Genomic DNA, 17414 nt, shown 5'->3' on the forward strand with positions numbered 1-17414 from the left:
AGGAGTCGGGGCCCCGAGGACGGCGGCTGCGACGCCCCTGGGCATTCTACTCCGAGCGGGGGCGTCACGCAGGCCCGGCTAACGGCGGCGGGCTTGGCGGCGGCCCCATATCGACTCGGGTCTCTCTTCATCCCGTATAAATCTTTCGCCTTTTACTAAAGATTTCCGTGGAGAGGGATAGCGATGAGTTCATGGTATTTTTGGAGGCTCTGCCCAAGCAGAGCTGCACTGCTGCTGTCAAAGGAAGACTGGGCCCGGCTTAGCGGCTGGCGTTAGGTGCCCGGTGGCGCGGCTGTGGTCTCCCTGGATCACGCGTGGACTCGCCGGGCGACACCTGCCAGAGGGGCTGGTGAGGGCTGAGCCGCGCCAGCTCCGTCGGCATCCCGCATGCCGGCGCCCGGCGGGGCGCAATTTGTGGGTATCGCTTCTCGGCCTTTTGGCTAAGATCAAGTGTAGTATCTGTTCTTATCAGTTTAATATCTGATACGTCCCCCATGGAGGGGACCACATATTAAACGGATTTTTGGAACAGGGAGCCGGAAGTGGGGCTTGCCCCGTCCGCTCCACGCATCGACCCGGTATTGCAGTGCTTCCGGGAATGGTGCACCTCTACTGCCCCCTGTTGTCGAAAGGCAGAACTGACTGACTGACTGACTGACTGACTGACTGACTGAGTGAGTGAGTGAGTGAGTGAGTGAGTGACTAATAGACTGAGTGCTGTGAGGGGGGGGGCCCTGTCTGTGCGTGGCCCCCGTTTCCCGCCGTTTTTCTTTTTTTTTTTTTTTTTTTTTTTTTTTTTTAAAGGAAGGTGACACACTGTTTGTGCGGTGGACAGCTGCGCTGAGGTAAGGCATGATGTCATCTTTGCCTTTTGAATTTCCCCTCATGTTTGTTAAAATGATTGCTGTCTTTTGAGAGGACAGGAGGACAGGGAGGAGTCGGGGCCCCGAGGACGGCGGCTGCGACGCCCCTGGGCATTCTACTCCGAGCGGGGGCGTCACGCAGGCCCGGCTAACGGCGGCGGGCTTGGCGGCGGCCCCATATCGACTCGGGTCTCTCTTCATCCCGTATAAATCTTTCGCCTTTTACTAAAGATTTCCGTGGAGAGGGATAGCGATGAGTTCATGGTATTTTTGGAGGCTCTGCCCAAGCAGAGCTGCACTGCTGCTGTCAAAGGAAGACTGGGCCCGGCTTAGCGGCTGGCGTTAGGTGCCCGGTGGCGCGGCTGTGGTCTCCCTGGATCACGCGTGGACTCGCCGGGCGACACCTGCCAGAGGGGCTGGTGAGGGCTGAGCCGCGCCAGCTCCGTCGGCATCCCGCATGCCGGCGCCCGGCGGGGCGCAATTTGTGGGTATCGCTTCTCGGCCTTTTGGCTAAGATCAAGTGTAGTATCTGTTCTTATCAGTTTAATATCTGATACGTCCCCCATGGAGGGGACCACATATTAAACGGATTTTTGGAACAGGGAGCCGGAAGTGGGGCTTGCCCCGTCCGCTCCACGCATCGACCCGGTATTGCAGTGCTTCCGGGAATGGTGCACCTCTACTGCCCCCTGTTGTCGAAAGGCAGAACTGACTGACTGACTGACTGACTGACTGAGTGAGTGAGTGAGTGAGTGAGTGAGTGAGTGACTAATAGACTGAGTGCTGTGAGGGGGGGGGCCCTGTCTGTGCGTGGCCCCCGTTTCCCGCCGTTTTTCTTTTTTTTTTTTTTTTTTTTTTTTTTTAAAGGAAGGTGACACACTGTTTGTGCGGTGGACAGCTGCGCTGAGGTAAGGCATGATGTCATCTTTGCCTTTTGAATTTCCCCTCATGTTTGTTAAAATGATTGCTGTCTTTTGAGAGGACAGGAGGACAGGGAGGAGTCGGGGCCCCGAGGACGGCGGCTGCGACGCCCCTGGGCATTCTACTCCGAGCGGGGGCGTCACGCAGGCCCGGCTAACGGCGGCGGGCTTGGCGGCGGCCCCATATCGACTCGGGTCTCTCTTCATCCCGTATAAATCTTTCGCCTTTTACTAAAGATTTCCGTGGAGAGGGATAGCGATGAGTTCATGGTATTTTTGGAGGCTCTGCCCAAGCAGAGCTGCACTGCTGCTGTCAAAGGAAGACTGGGCCCGGCTTAGCGGCTGGCGTTAGGTGCCCGGTGGCGCGGCTGTGGTCTCCCTGGATCACGCGTGGACTCGCCGGGCGACACCTGCCAGAGGGGCTGGTGAGGGCTGAGCCGCGCCAGCTCCGTCGGCATCCCGCATGCCGGCGCCCGGCGGGGCGCAATTTGTGGGTATCGCTTCTCGGCCTTTTGGCTAAGATCAAGTGTAGTATCTGTTCTTATCAGTTTAATATCTGATACGTCCCCCATGGAGGGGACCACATATTAAACGGATTTTTGGAACAGGGAGCCGGAAGTGGGGCTTGCCCCGTCCGCTCCACGCATCGACCCGGTATTGCAGTGCTTCCGGGAATGGTGCACCTCTACTGCCCCCTGTTGTCGAAAGGCAGAACTGACTGACTGACTGACTGACTGACTGACTGACTGAGTGAGTGAGTGAGTGAGTGAGTGACTAATAGACTGAGTGCTGTGAGGGGGGGGGCCCTGTCTGTGCGTGGCCCCCGTTTCCCGCCGTTTTTCTTTTTTTTTTTTTTTTTTTTTTTTTTTTAAAGGAAGGTGACACACTGTTTGTGCGGTGGACAGCTGCGCTGAGGTAAGGCATGATGTCATCTTTGCCTTTTGAATTTCCCCTCATGTTTGTTAAAATGATTGCTGTCTTTTGAGAGGACAGGAGGACAGGGAGGAGTCGGGGCCCCGAGGACGGCGGCTGCGACGCCCCTGGGCATTCTACTCCGAGCGGGGGCGTCACGCAGGCCCGGCTAACGGCGGCGGGCTTGGCGGCGGCCCCATATCGACTCGGGTCTCTCTTCATCCCGTATAAATCTTTCGCCTTTTACTAAAGATTTCCGTGGAGAGGGATAGCGATGAGTTCATGGTATTTTTGGAGGCTCTGCCCAAGCAGAGCTGCACTGCTGCTGTCAAAGGAAGACTGGGCCCGGCTTAGCGGCTGGCGTTAGGTGCCCGGTGGCGCGGCTGTGGTCTCCCTGGATCACGCGTGGACTCGCCGGGCGACACCTGCCAGAGGGGCTGGTGAGGGCTGAGCCGCGCCAGCTCCGTCGGCATCCCGCATGCCGGCGCCCGGCGGGGCGCAATTTGTGGGTATCGCTTCTCGGCCTTTTGGCTAAGATCAAGTGTAGTATCTGTTCTTATCAGTTTAATATCTGATACGTCCCCCATGGAGGGGACCACATATTAAACGGATTTTTGGAACAGGGAGCCGGAAGTGGGGCTTGCCCCGTCCGCTCCACGCATCGACCCGGTATTGCAGTGCTTCCGGGAATGGTGCACCTCTACTGCCCCCTGTTGTCGAAAGGCAGAACTGACTGACTGACTGACTGACTGACTGACTGACTGAGTGAGTGAGTGAGTGAGTGAGTGAGTGAGTGAGTGAGTGAGTGAGTGACTAATAGACTGAGTGCTGTGAGGGGGGGGGCCCTGTCTGTGCGTGGCCCCCGTTTCCCGCCGTTTTTCTTTTTTTTTTTTTTTTTTTTTTTTTTTAAAGGAAGGTGACACACTGTTTGTGCGGTGGACAGCTGCGCTGAGGTAAGGCATGATGTCATCTTTGCCTTTTGAATTTCCCCTCATGTTTGTTAAAATGATTGCTGTCTTTTGAGAGGACAGGAGGACAGGGAGGAGTCGGGGCCCCGAGGACGGCGGCTGCGACGCCCCTGGGCATTCTACTCCGAGCGGGGGCGTCACGCAGGCCCGGCTAACGGCGGCGGGCTTGGCGGCGGCCCCATATCGACTCGGGTCTCTCTTCATCCCGTATAAATCTTTCGCCTTTTACTAAAGATTTCCGTGGAGAGGGATAGCGATGAGTTCATGGTATTTTTGGAGGCTCTGCCCAAGCAGAGCTGCACTGCTGCTGTCAAAGGAAGACTGGGCCCGGCTTAGCGGCTGGCGTTAGGTGCCCGGTGGCGCGGCTGTGGTCTCCCTGGATCACGCGTGGACTCGCCGGGCGACACCTGCCAGAGGGGCTGGTGAGGGCTGAGCCGCGCCAGCTCCGTCGGCATCCCGCATGCCGGCGCCCGGCGGGGCGCAATTTGTGGGTATCGCTTCTCGGCCTTTTGGCTAAGATCAAGTGTAGTATCTGTTCTTATCAGTTTAATATCTGATACGTCCCCCATGGAGGGGACCACATATTAAACGGATTTTTGGAACAGGGAGCCGGAAGTGGGGCTTGCCCCGTCCGCTCCACGCATCGACCCGGTATTGCAGTGCTTCCGGGAATGGTGCACCTCTACTGCCCCCTGTTGTCGAAAGGCAGAACTGACTGACTGACTGACTGACTGACTGACTGACTGAGTGAGTGAGTGAGTGAGTGAGTGAGTGAGTGAGTGAGTGAGTGAGTGACTAATAGACTGAGTGCTGTGAGGGGGGGGGCCCTGTCTGTGCGTGGCCCCCGTTTCCCGCCGTTTTTCTTTTTTTTTTTTTTTTTTTTTTTTTTTTTAAAGGAAGGTGACACACTGTTTGTGCGGTGGACAGCTGCGCTGAGGTAAGGCATGATGTCATCTTTGCCTTTTGAATTTCCCCTCATGTTTGTTAAAATGATTGCTGTCTTTTGAGAGGACAGGAGGACAGGGAGGAGTCGGGGCCCCGAGGACGGCGGCTGCGACGCCCCTGGGCATTCTACTCCGAGCGGGGGCGTCACGCAGGCCCGGCTAACGGCGGCGGGCTTGGCGGCGGCCCCATATCGACTCGGGTCTCTCTTCATCCCGTATAAATCTTTCGCCTTTTACTAAAGATTTCCGTGGAGAGGGATAGCGATGAGTTCATGGTATTTTTGGAGGCTCTGCCCAAGCAGAGCTGCACTGCTGCTGTCAAAGGAAGACTGGGCCCGGCTTAGCGGCTGGCGTTAGGTGCCCGGTGGCGCGGCTGTGGTCTCCCTGGATCACGCGTGGACTCGCCGGGCGACACCTGCCAGAGGGGCTGGTGAGGGCTGAGCCGCGCCAGCTCCGTCGGCATCCCGCATGCCGGCGCCCGGCGGGGCGCAATTTGTGGGTATCGCTTCTCGGCCTTTTGGCTAAGATCAAGTGTAGTATCTGTTCTTATCAGTTTAATATCTGATACGTCCCCCATGGAGGGGACCACATATTAAACGGATTTTTGGAACAGGGAGCCGGAAGTGGGGCTTGCCCCGTCCGCTCCACGCATCGACCCGGTATTGCAGTGCTTCCGGGAATGGTGCACCTCTACTGCCCCCTGTTGTCGAAAGGCAGAACTGACTGACTGACTGACTGACTGACTGAGTGAGTGAGTGAGTGAGTGAGTGAGTGAGTGACTAATAGACTGAGTGCTGTGAGGGGGGGGGCCCTGTCTGTGCGTGGCCCCCGTTTCCCGCCGTTTTTCTTTTTTTTTTTTTTTTTTTTTTTTTTTTTAAAGGAAGGTGACACACTGTTTGTGCGGTGGACAGCTGCGCTGAGGTAAGGCATGATGTCATCTTTGCCTTTTGAATTTCCCCTCATGTTTGTTAAAATGATTGCTGTCTTTTGAGAGGACAGGAGGACAGGGAGGAGTCGGGGCCCCGAGGACGGCGGCTGCGACGCCCCTGGGCATTCTACTCCGAGCGGGGGCGTCACGCAGGCCCGGCTAACGGCGGCGGGCTTGGCGGCGGCCCCATATCGACTCGGGTCTCTCTTCATCCCGTATAAATCTTTCGCCTTTTACTAAAGATTTCCGTGGAGAGGGATAGCGATGAGTTCATGGTATTTTTGGAGGCTCTGCCCAAGCAGAGCTGCACTGCTGCTGTCAAAGGAAGACTGGGCCCGGCTTAGCGGCTGGCGTTAGGTGCCCGGTGGCGCGGCTGTGGTCTCCCTGGATCACGCGTGGACTCGCCGGGCGACACCTGCCAGAGGGGCTGGTGAGGGCTGAGCCGCGCCAGCTCCGTCGGCATCCCGCATGCCGGCGCCCGGCGGGGCGCAATTTGTGGGTATCGCTTCTCGGCCTTTTGGCTAAGATCAAGTGTAGTATCTGTTCTTATCAGTTTAATATCTGATACGTCCCCCATGGAGGGGACCACATATTAAACGGATTTTTGGAACAGGGAGCCGGAAGTGGGGCTTGCCCCGTCCGCTCCACGCATCGACCCGGTATTGCAGTGCTTCCGGGAATGGTGCACCTCTACTGCCCCCTGTTGTCGAAAGGCAGAACTGACTGACTGACTGACTGACTGACTGAGTGAGTGAGTGAGTGAGTGAGTGAGTGAGTGACTAATAGACTGAGTGCTGTGAGGGGGGGGGCCCTGTCTGTGCGTGGCCCCCGTTTCCCGCCGTTTTCTTTTTTTTTTTTTTTTTTTTTTTTTTTTAAAGGAAGGTGACACACTGTTTGTGCGGTGGACAGCTGCGCTGAGGTAAGGCATGATGTCATCTTTGCCTTTTGAATTTCCCCTCATGTTTGTTAAAATGATTGCTGTCTTTTGAGAGGACAGGAGGACAGGGAGGAGTCGGGGCCCCGAGGACGGCGGCTGCGACGCCCCTGGGCATTCTACTCCGAGCGGGGGCGTCACGCAGGCCCGGCTAACGGCGGCGGGCTTGGCGGCGGCCCCATATCGACTCGGGTCTCTCTTCATCCCGTATAAATCTTTCGCCTTTTACTAAAGATTTCCGTGGAGAGGGATAGCGATGAGTTCATGGTATTTTTGGAGGCTCTGCCCAAGCAGAGCTGCACTGCTGCTGTCAAAGGAAGACTGGGCCCGGCTTAGCGGCTGGCGTTAGGTGCCCGGTGGCGCGGCTGTGGTCTCCCTGGATCACGCGTGGACTCGCCGGGCGACACCTGCCAGAGGGGCTGGTGAGGGCTGAGCCGCGCCAGCTCCGTCGGCATCCCGCATGCCGGCGCCCGGCGGGGCGCAATTTGTGGGTATCGCTTCTCGGCCTTTTGGCTAAGATCAAGTGTAGTATCTGTTCTTATCAGTTTAATATCTGATACGTCCCCCATGGAGGGGACCACATATTAAACGGATTTTTGGAACAGGGAGCCGGAAGTGGGGCTTGCCCCGTCCGCTCCACGCATCGACCCGGTATTGCAGTGCTTCCGGGAATGGTGCACCTCTACTGCCCCTGTTGTCGAAAGGCAGAACTGACTGACTGACTGACTGACTGACTGACTGACTGAGTGAGTGAGTGAGTGACTAATAGACTGAGTGCTGTGAGGGGGGGGCCCTGTCTGTGCGTGGCCCCGTTTCCCGCCGTTTTTCTTTTTTTTTTTTTTTTTTTTTTTTTTTTAAAGGAAGGTGACACACTGTTTGTGCGGTGGACAGCTGCGCTGAGGTAAGGCATGATGTCATCTTTGCCTTTTGAATTTCCCCTCATGTTTGTTAAAATGATTGCTGTCTTTTGAGAGGACAGGAGGACAGGGAGGAGTCGGGGCCCCGAGGACGGCGGCTGCGACGCCCCTGGGCATTCTACTCCGAGCGGGGGCGTCACGCAGGCCCGGCTAACGGCGGCGGGCTTGGCGGCGGCCCCATATCGACTCGGGTCTCTCTTCATCCCGTATAAATCTTTCGCCTTTTACTAAAGATTTCCGTGGAGAGGGATAGCGATGAGTTCATGGTATTTTTGGAGGCTCTGCCCAAGCAGAGCTGCACTGCTGCTGTCAAAGGAAGACTGGGCCCGGCTTAGCGGCTGGCGTTAGGTGCCCGGTGGCGCGGCTGTGGTCTCCCTGGATCACGCGTGGACTCGCCGGGCGACACCTGCCAGAGGGGCTGGTGAGGGCTGAGCCGCGCCAGCTCCGTCCGGCATCCCGCATGCCGGCGCCCGGCGGGGCGCAATTTGTGGGTATCGCTTCTCGGCCTTTTGGCTAAGATCAAGTGTAGTATCTGTTCTTATCAGTTTAATATCTGATACGTCCCCCATGGAGGGGACCACATATTAAACGGATTTTTGGAACAGGGAGCCGGAAGTGGGGCTTGCCCCGTCCGCTCCACGCATCGACCCGGTATTGCAGTGCTTCCGGGAATGGTGCACCTCTACTGCCCCCTGTTGTCGAAAGGCAGAACTGACTGACTGACTGACTGACTGACTGACTGACTGAGTGAGTGAGTGAGTGAGTGAGTGACTAATAGACTGAGTGCTGTGAGGGGGGGGCCCTGTCTGTGCGTGGCCCCCGTTTCCCGCCGTTTTTCTTTTTTTTTTTTTTTTTTTTTTTTTTTTTAAAGGAAGGTGACACACTGTTTGTGCGGTGGACAGCTGCGCTGAGGTAAGGCATGATGTCATCTTTGCCTTTTGAATTTCCCCTCATGTTTGTTAAAATGATTGCTGTCTTTTGAGAGGACAGGAGGACAGGGAGGAGTCGGGGCCCCGAGGACGGCGGCTGCGACGCCCCTGGGCATTCTACTCCGAGCGGGGGCGTCACGCAGGCCCGGCTAACGGCGGCGGGCTTGGCGGCGGCCCCATATCGACTCGGGTCTCTCTTCATCCCGTATAAATCTTTCGCCTTTTACTAAAGATTTCCGTGGAGAGGGATAGCGATGAGTTCATGGTATTTTTGGAGGCTCTGCCCAAGCAGAGCTGCACTGCTGCTGTCAAAGGAAGACTGGGCCCGGCTTAGCGGCTGGCGTTAGGTGCCCGGTGGCGCGGCTGTGGTCTCCCTGGATCACGCGTGGACTCGCCGGGCGACACCTGCCAGAGGGCTGGTGAGGGCTGAGCCGCGCCAGCTCCGTCGGCATCCCGCATGCCGGCGCCCGGCGGGGCGCAATTTGTGGGTATCGCTTCTCGGCCTTTTGGCTAAGATCAAGTGTAGTATCTGTTCTTATCAGTTTAATATCTGATACGTCCCCATGGAGGGGACCACATATTAAACGGATTTTTGGAACAGGGAGCCGGAAGTGGGGCTTGCCCCGTCCGCTCCACGCATCGACCCGGTATTGCAGTGCTTCCGGGAATGGTGCACCTCTACTGCCCCTGTTGTCGAAAGGCAGAACTGACTGACTGACTGACTGACTGACTGAGTGAGTGAGTGAGTGAGTGAGTGAGTGAGTGACTAATAGACTGAGTGCTGTGAGGGGGGGGGCCCTGTCTGTGCGTGGCCCCCGTTTCCCGCCGTTTTTCTTTTTTTTTTTTTTTTTTTTTTTTTTTTTAAAGGAAGGTGACACACTGTTTGTGCGGTGGACAGCTGCGCTGAGGTAAGGCATGATGTCATCTTTGCCTTTTGAATTTCCCCTCATGTTTGTTAAAATGATTGCTGTCTTTTGAGAGGACAGGAGGACAGGGAGGAGTCGGGGCCCCGAGGACGGCGGCTGCGACGCCCCTGGGCATTCTACTCCGAGCGGGGGCGTCACGCAGGCCCGGCTAACGGCGGCGGGCTTGGCGGCGGCCCCATATCGACTCGGGTCTCTCTTCATCCCGTATAAATCTTTCGCCTTTTACTAAAGATTTCCGTGGAGAGGATAGCGATGAGTTCATGGTATTTTTGGAGGCTCTGCCCAAGCAGAGCTGCACTGCTGCTGTCAAAGGAAGACTGGGCCCGGCTTAGCGGCTGGCGTTAGGTGCCCGGTGGCGCGGCTGTGGTCTCCCTGGATCACGCGTGGACTCGCCGGGCGACACCTGCCAGAGGGGCTGGTGAGGGCTGAGCCGCGCCAGCTCCGTCGGCATCCCGCATGCCGGCGCCCGGCGGGCGCAATTTGTGGGTATCGCTTCTCGGCCTTTTGGCTAAGATCAAGTGTAGTATCTGTTCTTATCAGTTTAATATCTGATACGTCCCCATGGAGGGGACCACATATTAAACGGATTTTTGGAACAGGGAGCCGGAAGTGGGGCTTGCCCCGTCCGCTCCACGCATCGACCCGGTATTGCAGTGCTTCCGGGAATGGTGCACCTCTACTGCCCCCTGTTGTCGAAAGGCAGAACTGACTGACTGACTGACTGACTGACTGACTGACTGAGTGAGTGAGTGAGTGAGTGAGTGAGTGAGTGAGTGAGTGAGTGAGTGACTAATAGACTGAGTGCTGTGAGGGGGGGGCCCTGTCTGTGCGTGGCCCCCGTTTCCCGCCGTTTTTCTTTTTTTTTTTTTTTTTTTTTTTTTTTTAAAGGAAGGTGACACACTGTTTGTGCGGTGGACAGCTGCGCTGAGGTAAGGCATGATGTCATCTTTGCCTTTTGAATTTCCCCTCATGTTTGTTAAAATGATTGCTGTCTTTTGAGAGGACAGGAGGACAGGGAGGAGTCGGGGCCCCGAGGACGGCGGCTGCGACGCCCCTGGGCATTCTACTCCGAGCGGGGGCGTCACGCAGGCCCGGCTAACGGCGGCGGGCTTGGCGGCGGCCCCATATCGACTCGGGTCTCTCTTCATCCCGTATAAATCTTTCGCCTTTTACTAAAGATTTCCGTGGAGAGGGATAGCGATGAGTTCATGGTATTTTTGGAGGCTCTGCCCAAGCAGAGCTGCACTGCTGCTGTCAAAGGAAGACTGGGCCCGGCTTAGCGGCTGGCGTTAGGTGCCCGGTGGCGCGGCTGTGGTCTCCCTGGATCACGCGTGGACTCGCCGGGCGACACCTGCCAGAGGGGCTGGTGAGGGCTGAGCCGCGCCAGCTCCGTCGGCATCCCGCATGCCGGCGCCCGGCGGGGCGCAATTTGTGGGTATCGCTTCTCGGCCTTTTGGCTAAGATCAAGTGTAGTATCTGTTCTTATCAGTTTAATATCTGATACGTCCCCCATGGAGGGGACCACATATTAAACGGATTTTGGAACAGGGAGCCGGAAGTGGGGCTTGCCCCGTCCGCTCCACGCATCGACCCGGTATTGCAGTGCTTCCGGGAATGGTGCACCTCTAACTGCCCCCTGTTGTCGAAAGGCAGAACTGACTGACTGACTGACTGACTGACTGACTGACTGAGTGAGTGAGTGAGTGAGTGAGTGACTAATAGACTGAGTGCTGTGAGGGGGGGGGCCCTGTCTGTGCGTGGCCCCCGTTTCCCGCCGTTTTTCTTTTTTTTTTTTTTTTTTTTTTTTTTTAAAGGAAGGTGACACACTGTTTGTGCGGTGGACAGCTGCGCTGAGGTAAGGCATGATGTCATCTTTGCCTTTTGAATTTCCCCTCATGTTTGTTAAAATGATTGCTGTCTTTTGAGAGGACAGGAGGACAGGGAGGAGTCGGGGCCCCGAGGACGGCGGCTGCGACGCCCCTGGGCATTCTACTCCGAGCGGGGGCGTCACGCAGGCCCGCTACGGCGGCGGGCTTGGCGGCGGCCCCATATCGACTCGGGTCTCTCTTCATCCCGTATAAATCTTTCGCCTTTTACTAAAGATTTCCGTGGAGAGGGATAGCGATGAGTTCATGGTATTTTTGGAGGCTCTGCCCAAAGCAGAGCTGCACTGCTGCTGTCAAAGGAAGACTGGGCCCGGCTTAGCGGCTGGCGTTAGGTGCCCGGTGGCGCGGCTGTGGTCTCCCTGGATCACGCGTGGACTCGCCGGGCGACACCTGCCAGAGGGGCTGGTGAGGGCTGAGCCGCGCCAGCTCCGTCGGCATCCCGCATGCCGGCGCCCGGCGGGGCGCAATTTGTGGGTATCGCTTCTCGGCCTTTTGGCTAAGATCAAGTGTAGTATCTGTTCTTATCAGTTTAATATCTGATACGTCCCCCATGGAGGGGACCACATATTAAACGGATTTTTGGAACAGGGAGCCGGAAGTGGGGCTTGCCCCGTCCGCTCCACGCATCGACCCGGTATTGCAGTGCTTCCGGAATGGTGCACCTCTACTGCCCCCTGTTGTCGAAAGGCAGAACTGACTGACTGACTGACTGGACTGACTGACTGACTGAGTGAGTGAGTGAGTGAGTGAGTGACTAATAGACTGAGTGCTGTGAGGGGGGGGCCCTGTCTGTGCGTGGCCCCGTTTCCGCCGTTTTCTTTTTTTTTTTTTTTTTTTTTTTTTTTTTAAAGGAAGGTGACACACTGTTTGTGCGGTGGACAGCTGCGCTGAGGTAAGGCATGATGTCATCTTTGCCTTTTGAATTTCCCCTCATGTTTGTTAAAATGATTGCTGTCTTTTGAGAGGACAGGAGGACAGGGAGGAGTCGGGGCCCCGAGGACGGCGGCTGCGACGCCCCTGGGCATTCTACTCCGAGCGGGGGCGTCACGCAGGCCCGGCTAACGGCGGCGGGCTTGGCGGCGGCCCCATATCGACTCGGGTCTCTCTTCATCCCGTATAAATCTTTCGCCTTTTACTAAAGATTTCCGTGGAGAGGGATAGCGATGAGTTCATGGTATTTTTGGAGGCTCTGCCCAAGCAGAGCTGCACTGCTGCTGTCAAAGGGAAGACTGGGCCCGGCTTAGCGGCTGGCGTTAGGTGCCCGGTGGCGCGGCTGTGGTCTCCCTGGATCACGCGTGGACTCGCCGGGCGACACCTGCCAGAGGGGCTGGTGAGGGCTGAGCCGCGCCAGCTCCGTCGGCATCCCGCATGCCGGCGCCCGGCGGGGCGCAATTTGTGGGTATCGCTTCTCGGCCTTTTGGCTAAGATCAAGTGTAGTATCTGTTCTTATCAGTTTAATATCTGATACGTCCCCCATGGAGGGGACACATATTAAACGGATTTTTGGAACAGGGAGCCGGAAGTGGGGCTTGCCCCGTCCGCTCCACGCATCGACCCGGTATTGCAGTGCTTCCGGGAATGGTGCACCTCTACTGCCCCCTGTTGTCGAAAGGCAGAACTGACTGACTGACTGACTGACTGACTGAGTGAGTGAGTGAGTGAGTGAGTGAGTGAGTGAGTGGTGTGACTAATAGACTGAGTGCTGTGAGGGGGGGGGCCCTGTCTGTGCGTGGCCCCCGTTTCCCGCCGTTTTTCTTTTTTTTTTTTTTTTTTTTTTTTTTTTTTAAAGGAAGGTGACACACTGTTTGTGCGGTGGACAGCTGCGCTGAGGTAAGGCATGATGTCATCTTTGCCTTTTGAATTTCCCCTCATGTTTGTTAAAATGATTGCTGTCTTTTGAGAGGACAGGAGGACAGGGAGGAGTCGGGGCCCCGAGGACGGCGGCTGCGACGCCCCTGGGCATTCTACTCCGAGCGGGGGCGTCACGCAGGCCCGGCTAACGGCGGCGGGCTTGGCGGCGGCCCCATATCGACTCGGGTCTCTCTTCATCCCGTATAAATCTTTCGCCTTTTACTAAAGATTTCCGTGGAGAGGGATAGCGATGAGTTCATGGTATTTTTGGAGGCTCTGCCCAAGCAGAGCTGCACTGCTGCTGTCAAAGGAAGACTGGGCCCGGCTTAGCGGCTGGCGTTAGGTGCCCGGTGGCGCGGCTGTGGTCTCCCTGGATCACGCGTGGACTCGCCGGGCGACACCTGCCAGAGGGGCTGGTGAGGGCTGAGCCGCGCCAGCTCCGTCGGCATCCCGCATGCCGGCGCCGGCGGGGCGCAATTTGTGGGTATCGCTTCTCGGCCTTTTGGCTAAGATCAAGTGTAGTATCTGTTCTTATCAGTTTTAATATCTGATACGTCCCCCATGGAGGGGACCACATATTAAACGGATTTTTGGAACAGGGAGCCGGAAGTGGGGCTTGCCCCGTCCGCTCCACGCATCGACCCGGTATTGCAGTGCTTCCGGGAATGGTGCACCTCTACTGCCCCTGTTGTCGAAAGGCAGAACTGACTGACTGACTGACTGACTGACTGACTGACTGAGTGAGTGAGTGAGTGAGTGAGTGAGTGAGTGAGTGACTAATAGACTGAGTGCTGTGAGGGGGGGGGCCCTGTCTGTGCGTGGCCCCCGTTTCCCGCCGTTTTTCTTTTTTTTTTTTTTTTTTTTTTTTTTTTAAAGGAAGGTGACACACTGTTTGTGCGGTGGACAGCTGCGCTGAGGTAAGGCATGATGTCATCTTTGCCTTTTGAATTTCCCCTCATGTTTGTTAAAATGATTGCTGTCTTTTGAGAGGACAGGAGGACAGGGAGGAGTCGGGGCCCCGAGGACGGCGGCTGCGACGCCCCTGGGCATTCTACTCCGAGCGGGGGCGTCACGCAGGCCCGGCTAACGGCGGCGGGCTTGGCGGCGGCCCCATATCGACTCGGGTCTCTCTTCATCCCGTATAAATCTTTCGCCTTTTACTAAAGATTTCCGTGGAGAGGGATAGCGATGAGTTCATGGTATTTTTGGAGGCTCTGCCCAAGCAGAGCTGCACTGCTGCTGTCAAAGAAGACTGGGCCCGGCTTAGCGGCTGGCGTTAGGTGCCCGGTGGCGCGGCTGTGGTCTCCCTGGATCACGCGTGGACTCGCCGGGCGACACCTGCCAGAGGGGCTGGTGAGGGCTGAGCCGCGCCAGCTCCGTCGGCATCCCGCATGCCGGCGCCCGGCGGGGCGCAATTTGTGGGTATCGCTTCTCGGCCTTTTGGCTAAGATCAAGTGTAGTATCTGTTCTTATCAGTTTAATATCTGATACGTCCCCCATGGAGGGGACCACATATTAAACGGATTTTTGGAACAGGGAGCCGGAAGTGGGGCTTGCCCCGTCCGCTCCACGCATCGACCCGGTATTGCAGTGCTTCCGGGAATGGTGCACCTCTACTGCCCCCTGTTGTCGAAAGGCAGAACTGACTGACTGACTGACTGACTGACTGACTGACTGACTGAGTGAGTGAGTGAGTGAGTGAGTGACTAATAGACTGAGTGCTGTGAGGGGGGGGGCCCTGTCTGTGCGTGGCCCCCGTTTCCCGCCGTTTTTCTTTTTTTTTTTTTTTTTTTTTTTTTTTTAAAGGAAGGTGACACACTGTTTGTGCGGTGGACAGCTGCGCTGAGGTAAGGCATGATGTCATCTTTGCCTTTTGAATTTCCCCTCATGTTTGTTAAAATGATTGCTGTCTTTTGAGAGGACAGGAGGACAGGGAGGAGTCGGGGCCCCGAGGACGGCGGCTGCGACGCCCCTGGGCATTCTACTCCGAGCGGGGGCGTCACGCAGGCCCGGCTAACGGCGGCGGGCTTGGCGGCGGCCCCATATCGACTCGGGTCTCTCTTCATCCCGTATAAATCTTTCGCCTTTTACTAAAGATTTCCGTGGGAGAGGGATAGCGATGAGTTCATGGTATTTTTGGAGGCTCTGCCCAAGCAGAGCTGCACTGCTGCTGTCAAAGGAAGACTGGGCCCGGCTTAGCGGCTGGCGTTAGGTGCCCGGTGGCGCGGCTGTGGTCTCCCTGGATCACGCGTGGACTCGCCGGGCGACACCTGCCAGAGGGCTGGTGAGGGCTGAGCCGCGCCAGCTCCGTCGGCATCCCGCATGCCGGCGCCCGGCGGGGCGCAATTTGTGGGTATCGCTTCTCGGCCTTTTGGCTAAGATCAAGTGTAGTATCTGTTCTTATCAGTTTAATATCTGATACGTCCCCCATGGAGGGGACCACATATTAAACGGATTTTTGGAACAGGGAGCCGGAAGTGGGGCTTGCCCCGTCCGCTCCACGCATCGACCCGGTATTGCAGTGCTTCCGGGAATGGTGCACCTCTACTGGCCCCCTGTTGTCGAAAGGCAGAACTGACTGACTGACTGACTGACTGACTGAGTGAGTGAGTGAGTGAGTGAGTGAGTGAGTGACTAATAGACTGAGTGCTGTGAGGGGGGGGCCCTGTCTGTGCGTGGCCCCCGTTTCCCGCCGTTTTTCTTTTTTTTTTTTTTTTTTTTTTTTTTTTAAAGGAAGGTGACACACTGTTTGTGCGGTGGACAGCTGCGCTGAGGTAAGGCATGATGTCATCTTTGCCTTTTGAATTTCCCCTCATGTTTGTTAAAATGATTGCTGTCTTTTGAGAGGACAGGAGGACAGGGAGGAGTCGGGGCCCCGAGGACGGCGGCTGCGACGCCCCTGGGCATTCTACTCCGAGCGGGGGCGTCACGCAGGCCCGGCTAACGGCGGCGGGCTTGGCGGCGGCCCCATATCGACTCGGGTCTCTCTTCATCCCGTATAAATCTTTCGCCTTTTACTAAAGATTTCCGTGGAGAGGGATAGCGATGAGTTCATGGTATTTTTGGAGGCTCTGCCCAAGCAGAGCTGCACTGCTGCTGTCAAAGGAAGACTGGGCCCGGCTTAGCGGCTGGCGTTAGGTGCCCGGTGGCGCGGCTGTGGTCTCCCTGGATCACGCGTGGACTCGCCGGGCGACACCTGCCAGAGGGGCTGGTGAGGGCTGAGCCGCGCCAGCTCCGTCGGCATCCCGCATGCCGGCGCCCGGCGGGGCGCAATTTGTGGGTATCGCTTCTCGGCCTTTGGCTAAGATCAAGTGTAGTATCTGTTCTTATCAGTTTAATATCTGATACGTCCCCCATGGAGGGGACCACATATAAACGGATTTTGGAACAGGGAGCCGGAAGTGGGGCTTGCCCGTCCGCTCCACGCATCGACCCGGTATTGCAGTGCTTCCGGGAATGGTGCACCTCTACTGCCCCCTGTTGTCGAAAGGCAGAACTGACTGACTGACTGACTGACTGACTGACTGACTGACTGAGTGAGTGAGTGAGTGAGTGAGTGAGTGAGTGAGTGAGTGAGTGAGTGAGTGACTAATAGACTGAGTGCTGTGAGGGGGGGGCCCTGTCTGTGCGTGGCCCCCGTTTCCCGCCGTTTTTCTTTTTTTTTTTTTTTTTTTTTTTTTTTTTAAAGGAAGGTGACACACTGTTTGTGCGGTGGACAGCTGCGCTGAGGTAAGGCATGATGTCATCTTTGCCTTTTGAATTTCCCCTCATGTTTGTTAAAATGATTGCTGTCTTTTGAGAGGACAGGAGGACAGGGAGGAGTCGGGGCCCCGAGGACGGCGGCTGCGACGCCCCTGGGCATTCTACTCCGAGCGGGGGCGTCACGCAGGCCCGGCTAACGGCGACGGGCTTGGCGGCGGCCCCATATCGACTCGGGTCTCTCTTCATCCCGTATAAATCTTTCGCCTTTTACTAAAGATTTCCGTGGAGAGGGATAGCGATGAGTTCATGGTATTTTTGGAGGCTCTGCCCAAGCAGAGCTGCACTGCTGCTGTCAAAGGAAGACTGGGCCCGCTTAGCGGCTGGCGTTAGGTGCCCGGTGGCGCGGCTGTGGTCTCCCTGGATCACGCGTGGACTCGCCGGGCGACACCTGCCAGAGGGGCTGGTGAGGGCTGAGCCGCGCCAGCTCCGTCGGCATCCCGCATGCCGGCGCCCGGCGGGGCGCAATTTGTGGGTATCGCTTCTCGGCCTTTTGGCTAAGATCAAGTGTAGTATCTGTTCTTATCAGTTTAATATCTGATACGTCCCCCATGGAGGGGACCACATATTAAACGGATTTTTGGAACAGGGAGCCGGAAGTGGGCTTGCCCCGTCCGCTCCACGCATCGACCCGGTATTGCAGTGCTTCCGGGAATGGTGCACCTCTACTGCCCCCT

At 56.8% G+C, this 17414-nt stretch overlaps 38 non-coding genes across 38 annotated transcripts; all 38 read left to right on the forward strand.

Moving 5' to 3' along the window:
• Nucleotides 1-111: 111 nt before the first annotated feature.
• LOC140584814 (U5 spliceosomal RNA) lies at nt 112-225 on the forward strand. The gene has a single exon (XR_011986776.1). It is a non-coding gene; the product is annotated as a U5 spliceosomal RNA (small nuclear RNA).
• A 195-nt stretch (nt 226-420) lies between these two features.
• LOC140585316 (U2 spliceosomal RNA) lies at nt 421-612 on the forward strand. The gene has a single exon (XR_011987276.1). It is a non-coding gene; the product is annotated as a U2 spliceosomal RNA (small nuclear RNA).
• A 432-nt stretch (nt 613-1044) lies between these two features.
• LOC140584815 (U5 spliceosomal RNA) lies at nt 1045-1158 on the forward strand. The gene has a single exon (XR_011986777.1). It is a non-coding gene; the product is annotated as a U5 spliceosomal RNA (small nuclear RNA).
• A 195-nt stretch (nt 1159-1353) lies between these two features.
• On the forward strand, nt 1354-1545 carry LOC140585317 (U2 spliceosomal RNA). Its single transcript, XR_011987277.1, has one exon. It is a non-coding gene; the product is annotated as a U2 spliceosomal RNA (small nuclear RNA).
• A 425-nt stretch (nt 1546-1970) lies between these two features.
• LOC140584816 (U5 spliceosomal RNA) lies at nt 1971-2084 on the forward strand. Its single transcript, XR_011986778.1, has one exon. It is a non-coding gene; the product is annotated as a U5 spliceosomal RNA (small nuclear RNA).
• A 195-nt stretch (nt 2085-2279) lies between these two features.
• Nucleotides 2280-2471, forward strand: LOC140585318 (U2 spliceosomal RNA). Its single transcript, XR_011987278.1, has one exon. It is a non-coding gene; the product is annotated as a U2 spliceosomal RNA (small nuclear RNA).
• A 426-nt stretch (nt 2472-2897) lies between these two features.
• LOC140584817 (U5 spliceosomal RNA) lies at nt 2898-3011 on the forward strand. Its single transcript, XR_011986779.1, has one exon. It is a non-coding gene; the product is annotated as a U5 spliceosomal RNA (small nuclear RNA).
• Nucleotides 3012-3206: 195 nt separating this feature from the next.
• Nucleotides 3207-3398, forward strand: LOC140585319 (U2 spliceosomal RNA). Its single transcript, XR_011987279.1, has one exon. It is a non-coding gene; the product is annotated as a U2 spliceosomal RNA (small nuclear RNA).
• A 449-nt stretch (nt 3399-3847) lies between these two features.
• LOC140584819 (U5 spliceosomal RNA) lies at nt 3848-3961 on the forward strand. Its single transcript, XR_011986781.1, has one exon. It is a non-coding gene; the product is annotated as a U5 spliceosomal RNA (small nuclear RNA).
• Nucleotides 3962-4156: 195 nt separating this feature from the next.
• On the forward strand, nt 4157-4348 carry LOC140585320 (U2 spliceosomal RNA). Its single transcript, XR_011987280.1, has one exon. It is a non-coding gene; the product is annotated as a U2 spliceosomal RNA (small nuclear RNA).
• Nucleotides 4349-4799: 451 nt separating this feature from the next.
• On the forward strand, nt 4800-4913 carry LOC140584820 (U5 spliceosomal RNA). Its single transcript, XR_011986782.1, has one exon. It is a non-coding gene; the product is annotated as a U5 spliceosomal RNA (small nuclear RNA).
• A 195-nt stretch (nt 4914-5108) lies between these two features.
• LOC140585321 (U2 spliceosomal RNA) lies at nt 5109-5300 on the forward strand. Its single transcript, XR_011987281.1, has one exon. It is a non-coding gene; the product is annotated as a U2 spliceosomal RNA (small nuclear RNA).
• Nucleotides 5301-5727: 427 nt separating this feature from the next.
• On the forward strand, nt 5728-5841 carry LOC140584821 (U5 spliceosomal RNA). The gene has a single exon (XR_011986783.1). It is a non-coding gene; the product is annotated as a U5 spliceosomal RNA (small nuclear RNA).
• Nucleotides 5842-6036: 195 nt separating this feature from the next.
• On the forward strand, nt 6037-6228 carry LOC140585322 (U2 spliceosomal RNA). Its single transcript, XR_011987282.1, has one exon. It is a non-coding gene; the product is annotated as a U2 spliceosomal RNA (small nuclear RNA).
• Nucleotides 6229-6653: 425 nt separating this feature from the next.
• On the forward strand, nt 6654-6767 carry LOC140584822 (U5 spliceosomal RNA). Its single transcript, XR_011986784.1, has one exon. It is a non-coding gene; the product is annotated as a U5 spliceosomal RNA (small nuclear RNA).
• Nucleotides 6768-6962: 195 nt separating this feature from the next.
• Nucleotides 6963-7154, forward strand: LOC140585323 (U2 spliceosomal RNA). Its single transcript, XR_011987283.1, has one exon. It is a non-coding gene; the product is annotated as a U2 spliceosomal RNA (small nuclear RNA).
• Nucleotides 7155-7569: 415 nt separating this feature from the next.
• On the forward strand, nt 7570-7683 carry LOC140584823 (U5 spliceosomal RNA). The gene has a single exon (XR_011986785.1). It is a non-coding gene; the product is annotated as a U5 spliceosomal RNA (small nuclear RNA).
• A 196-nt stretch (nt 7684-7879) lies between these two features.
• Nucleotides 7880-8071, forward strand: LOC140585325 (U2 spliceosomal RNA). Its single transcript, XR_011987285.1, has one exon. It is a non-coding gene; the product is annotated as a U2 spliceosomal RNA (small nuclear RNA).
• Nucleotides 8072-8497: 426 nt separating this feature from the next.
• On the forward strand, nt 8498-8611 carry LOC140584824 (U5 spliceosomal RNA). Its single transcript, XR_011986786.1, has one exon. It is a non-coding gene; the product is annotated as a U5 spliceosomal RNA (small nuclear RNA).
• Nucleotides 8612-8805: 194 nt separating this feature from the next.
• On the forward strand, nt 8806-8996 carry LOC140584997 (U2 spliceosomal RNA). The gene has a single exon (XR_011986957.1). It is a non-coding gene; the product is annotated as a U2 spliceosomal RNA (small nuclear RNA).
• Nucleotides 8997-9422: 426 nt separating this feature from the next.
• On the forward strand, nt 9423-9535 carry LOC140584971 (U5 spliceosomal RNA). The gene has a single exon (XR_011986933.1). It is a non-coding gene; the product is annotated as a U5 spliceosomal RNA (small nuclear RNA).
• Nucleotides 9536-9729: 194 nt separating this feature from the next.
• On the forward strand, nt 9730-9920 carry LOC140585108 (U2 spliceosomal RNA). Its single transcript, XR_011987068.1, has one exon. It is a non-coding gene; the product is annotated as a U2 spliceosomal RNA (small nuclear RNA).
• A 449-nt stretch (nt 9921-10369) lies between these two features.
• On the forward strand, nt 10370-10483 carry LOC140584825 (U5 spliceosomal RNA). Its single transcript, XR_011986787.1, has one exon. It is a non-coding gene; the product is annotated as a U5 spliceosomal RNA (small nuclear RNA).
• Nucleotides 10484-10678: 195 nt separating this feature from the next.
• LOC140584109 (U2 spliceosomal RNA) lies at nt 10679-10869 on the forward strand. The gene has a single exon (XR_011986145.1). It is a non-coding gene; the product is annotated as a U2 spliceosomal RNA (small nuclear RNA).
• A 424-nt stretch (nt 10870-11293) lies between these two features.
• Nucleotides 11294-11408, forward strand: LOC140584963 (U5 spliceosomal RNA). The gene has a single exon (XR_011986925.1). It is a non-coding gene; the product is annotated as a U5 spliceosomal RNA (small nuclear RNA).
• A 195-nt stretch (nt 11409-11603) lies between these two features.
• LOC140584101 (U2 spliceosomal RNA) lies at nt 11604-11794 on the forward strand. Its single transcript, XR_011986137.1, has one exon. It is a non-coding gene; the product is annotated as a U2 spliceosomal RNA (small nuclear RNA).
• Nucleotides 11795-12218: 424 nt separating this feature from the next.
• Nucleotides 12219-12332, forward strand: LOC140584826 (U5 spliceosomal RNA). Its single transcript, XR_011986788.1, has one exon. It is a non-coding gene; the product is annotated as a U5 spliceosomal RNA (small nuclear RNA).
• Nucleotides 12333-12528: 196 nt separating this feature from the next.
• On the forward strand, nt 12529-12719 carry LOC140584084 (U2 spliceosomal RNA). The gene has a single exon (XR_011986120.1). It is a non-coding gene; the product is annotated as a U2 spliceosomal RNA (small nuclear RNA).
• Nucleotides 12720-13156: 437 nt separating this feature from the next.
• Nucleotides 13157-13270, forward strand: LOC140584827 (U5 spliceosomal RNA). Its single transcript, XR_011986789.1, has one exon. It is a non-coding gene; the product is annotated as a U5 spliceosomal RNA (small nuclear RNA).
• Nucleotides 13271-13464: 194 nt separating this feature from the next.
• Nucleotides 13465-13657, forward strand: LOC140584103 (U2 spliceosomal RNA). Its single transcript, XR_011986139.1, has one exon. It is a non-coding gene; the product is annotated as a U2 spliceosomal RNA (small nuclear RNA).
• A 437-nt stretch (nt 13658-14094) lies between these two features.
• Nucleotides 14095-14208, forward strand: LOC140584828 (U5 spliceosomal RNA). Its single transcript, XR_011986790.1, has one exon. It is a non-coding gene; the product is annotated as a U5 spliceosomal RNA (small nuclear RNA).
• A 194-nt stretch (nt 14209-14402) lies between these two features.
• On the forward strand, nt 14403-14594 carry LOC140585326 (U2 spliceosomal RNA). Its single transcript, XR_011987286.1, has one exon. It is a non-coding gene; the product is annotated as a U2 spliceosomal RNA (small nuclear RNA).
• Nucleotides 14595-15024: 430 nt separating this feature from the next.
• LOC140584968 (U5 spliceosomal RNA) lies at nt 15025-15139 on the forward strand. The gene has a single exon (XR_011986930.1). It is a non-coding gene; the product is annotated as a U5 spliceosomal RNA (small nuclear RNA).
• Nucleotides 15140-15333: 194 nt separating this feature from the next.
• On the forward strand, nt 15334-15525 carry LOC140585327 (U2 spliceosomal RNA). Its single transcript, XR_011987287.1, has one exon. It is a non-coding gene; the product is annotated as a U2 spliceosomal RNA (small nuclear RNA).
• A 426-nt stretch (nt 15526-15951) lies between these two features.
• Nucleotides 15952-16065, forward strand: LOC140584830 (U5 spliceosomal RNA). The gene has a single exon (XR_011986792.1). It is a non-coding gene; the product is annotated as a U5 spliceosomal RNA (small nuclear RNA).
• A 195-nt stretch (nt 16066-16260) lies between these two features.
• LOC140584112 (U2 spliceosomal RNA) lies at nt 16261-16448 on the forward strand. The gene has a single exon (XR_011986148.1). It is a non-coding gene; the product is annotated as a U2 spliceosomal RNA (small nuclear RNA).
• A 458-nt stretch (nt 16449-16906) lies between these two features.
• LOC140584831 (U5 spliceosomal RNA) lies at nt 16907-17020 on the forward strand. Its single transcript, XR_011986793.1, has one exon. It is a non-coding gene; the product is annotated as a U5 spliceosomal RNA (small nuclear RNA).
• Nucleotides 17021-17214: 194 nt separating this feature from the next.
• Nucleotides 17215-17405, forward strand: LOC140584105 (U2 spliceosomal RNA). Its single transcript, XR_011986141.1, has one exon. It is a non-coding gene; the product is annotated as a U2 spliceosomal RNA (small nuclear RNA).
• The last annotated feature ends 9 nt before the right edge of the window (nt 17406-17414 follow it).

The sequence above is a fragment of the Paramormyrops kingsleyae genome, unplaced genomic scaffold (assembly GCF_048594095.1).
Source record: "Paramormyrops kingsleyae isolate MSU_618 unplaced genomic scaffold, PKINGS_0.4 ups31, whole genome shotgun sequence".
Classification (NCBI taxonomy): Eukaryota; Metazoa; Chordata; class Actinopteri; order Osteoglossiformes; family Mormyridae; genus Paramormyrops; species Paramormyrops kingsleyae.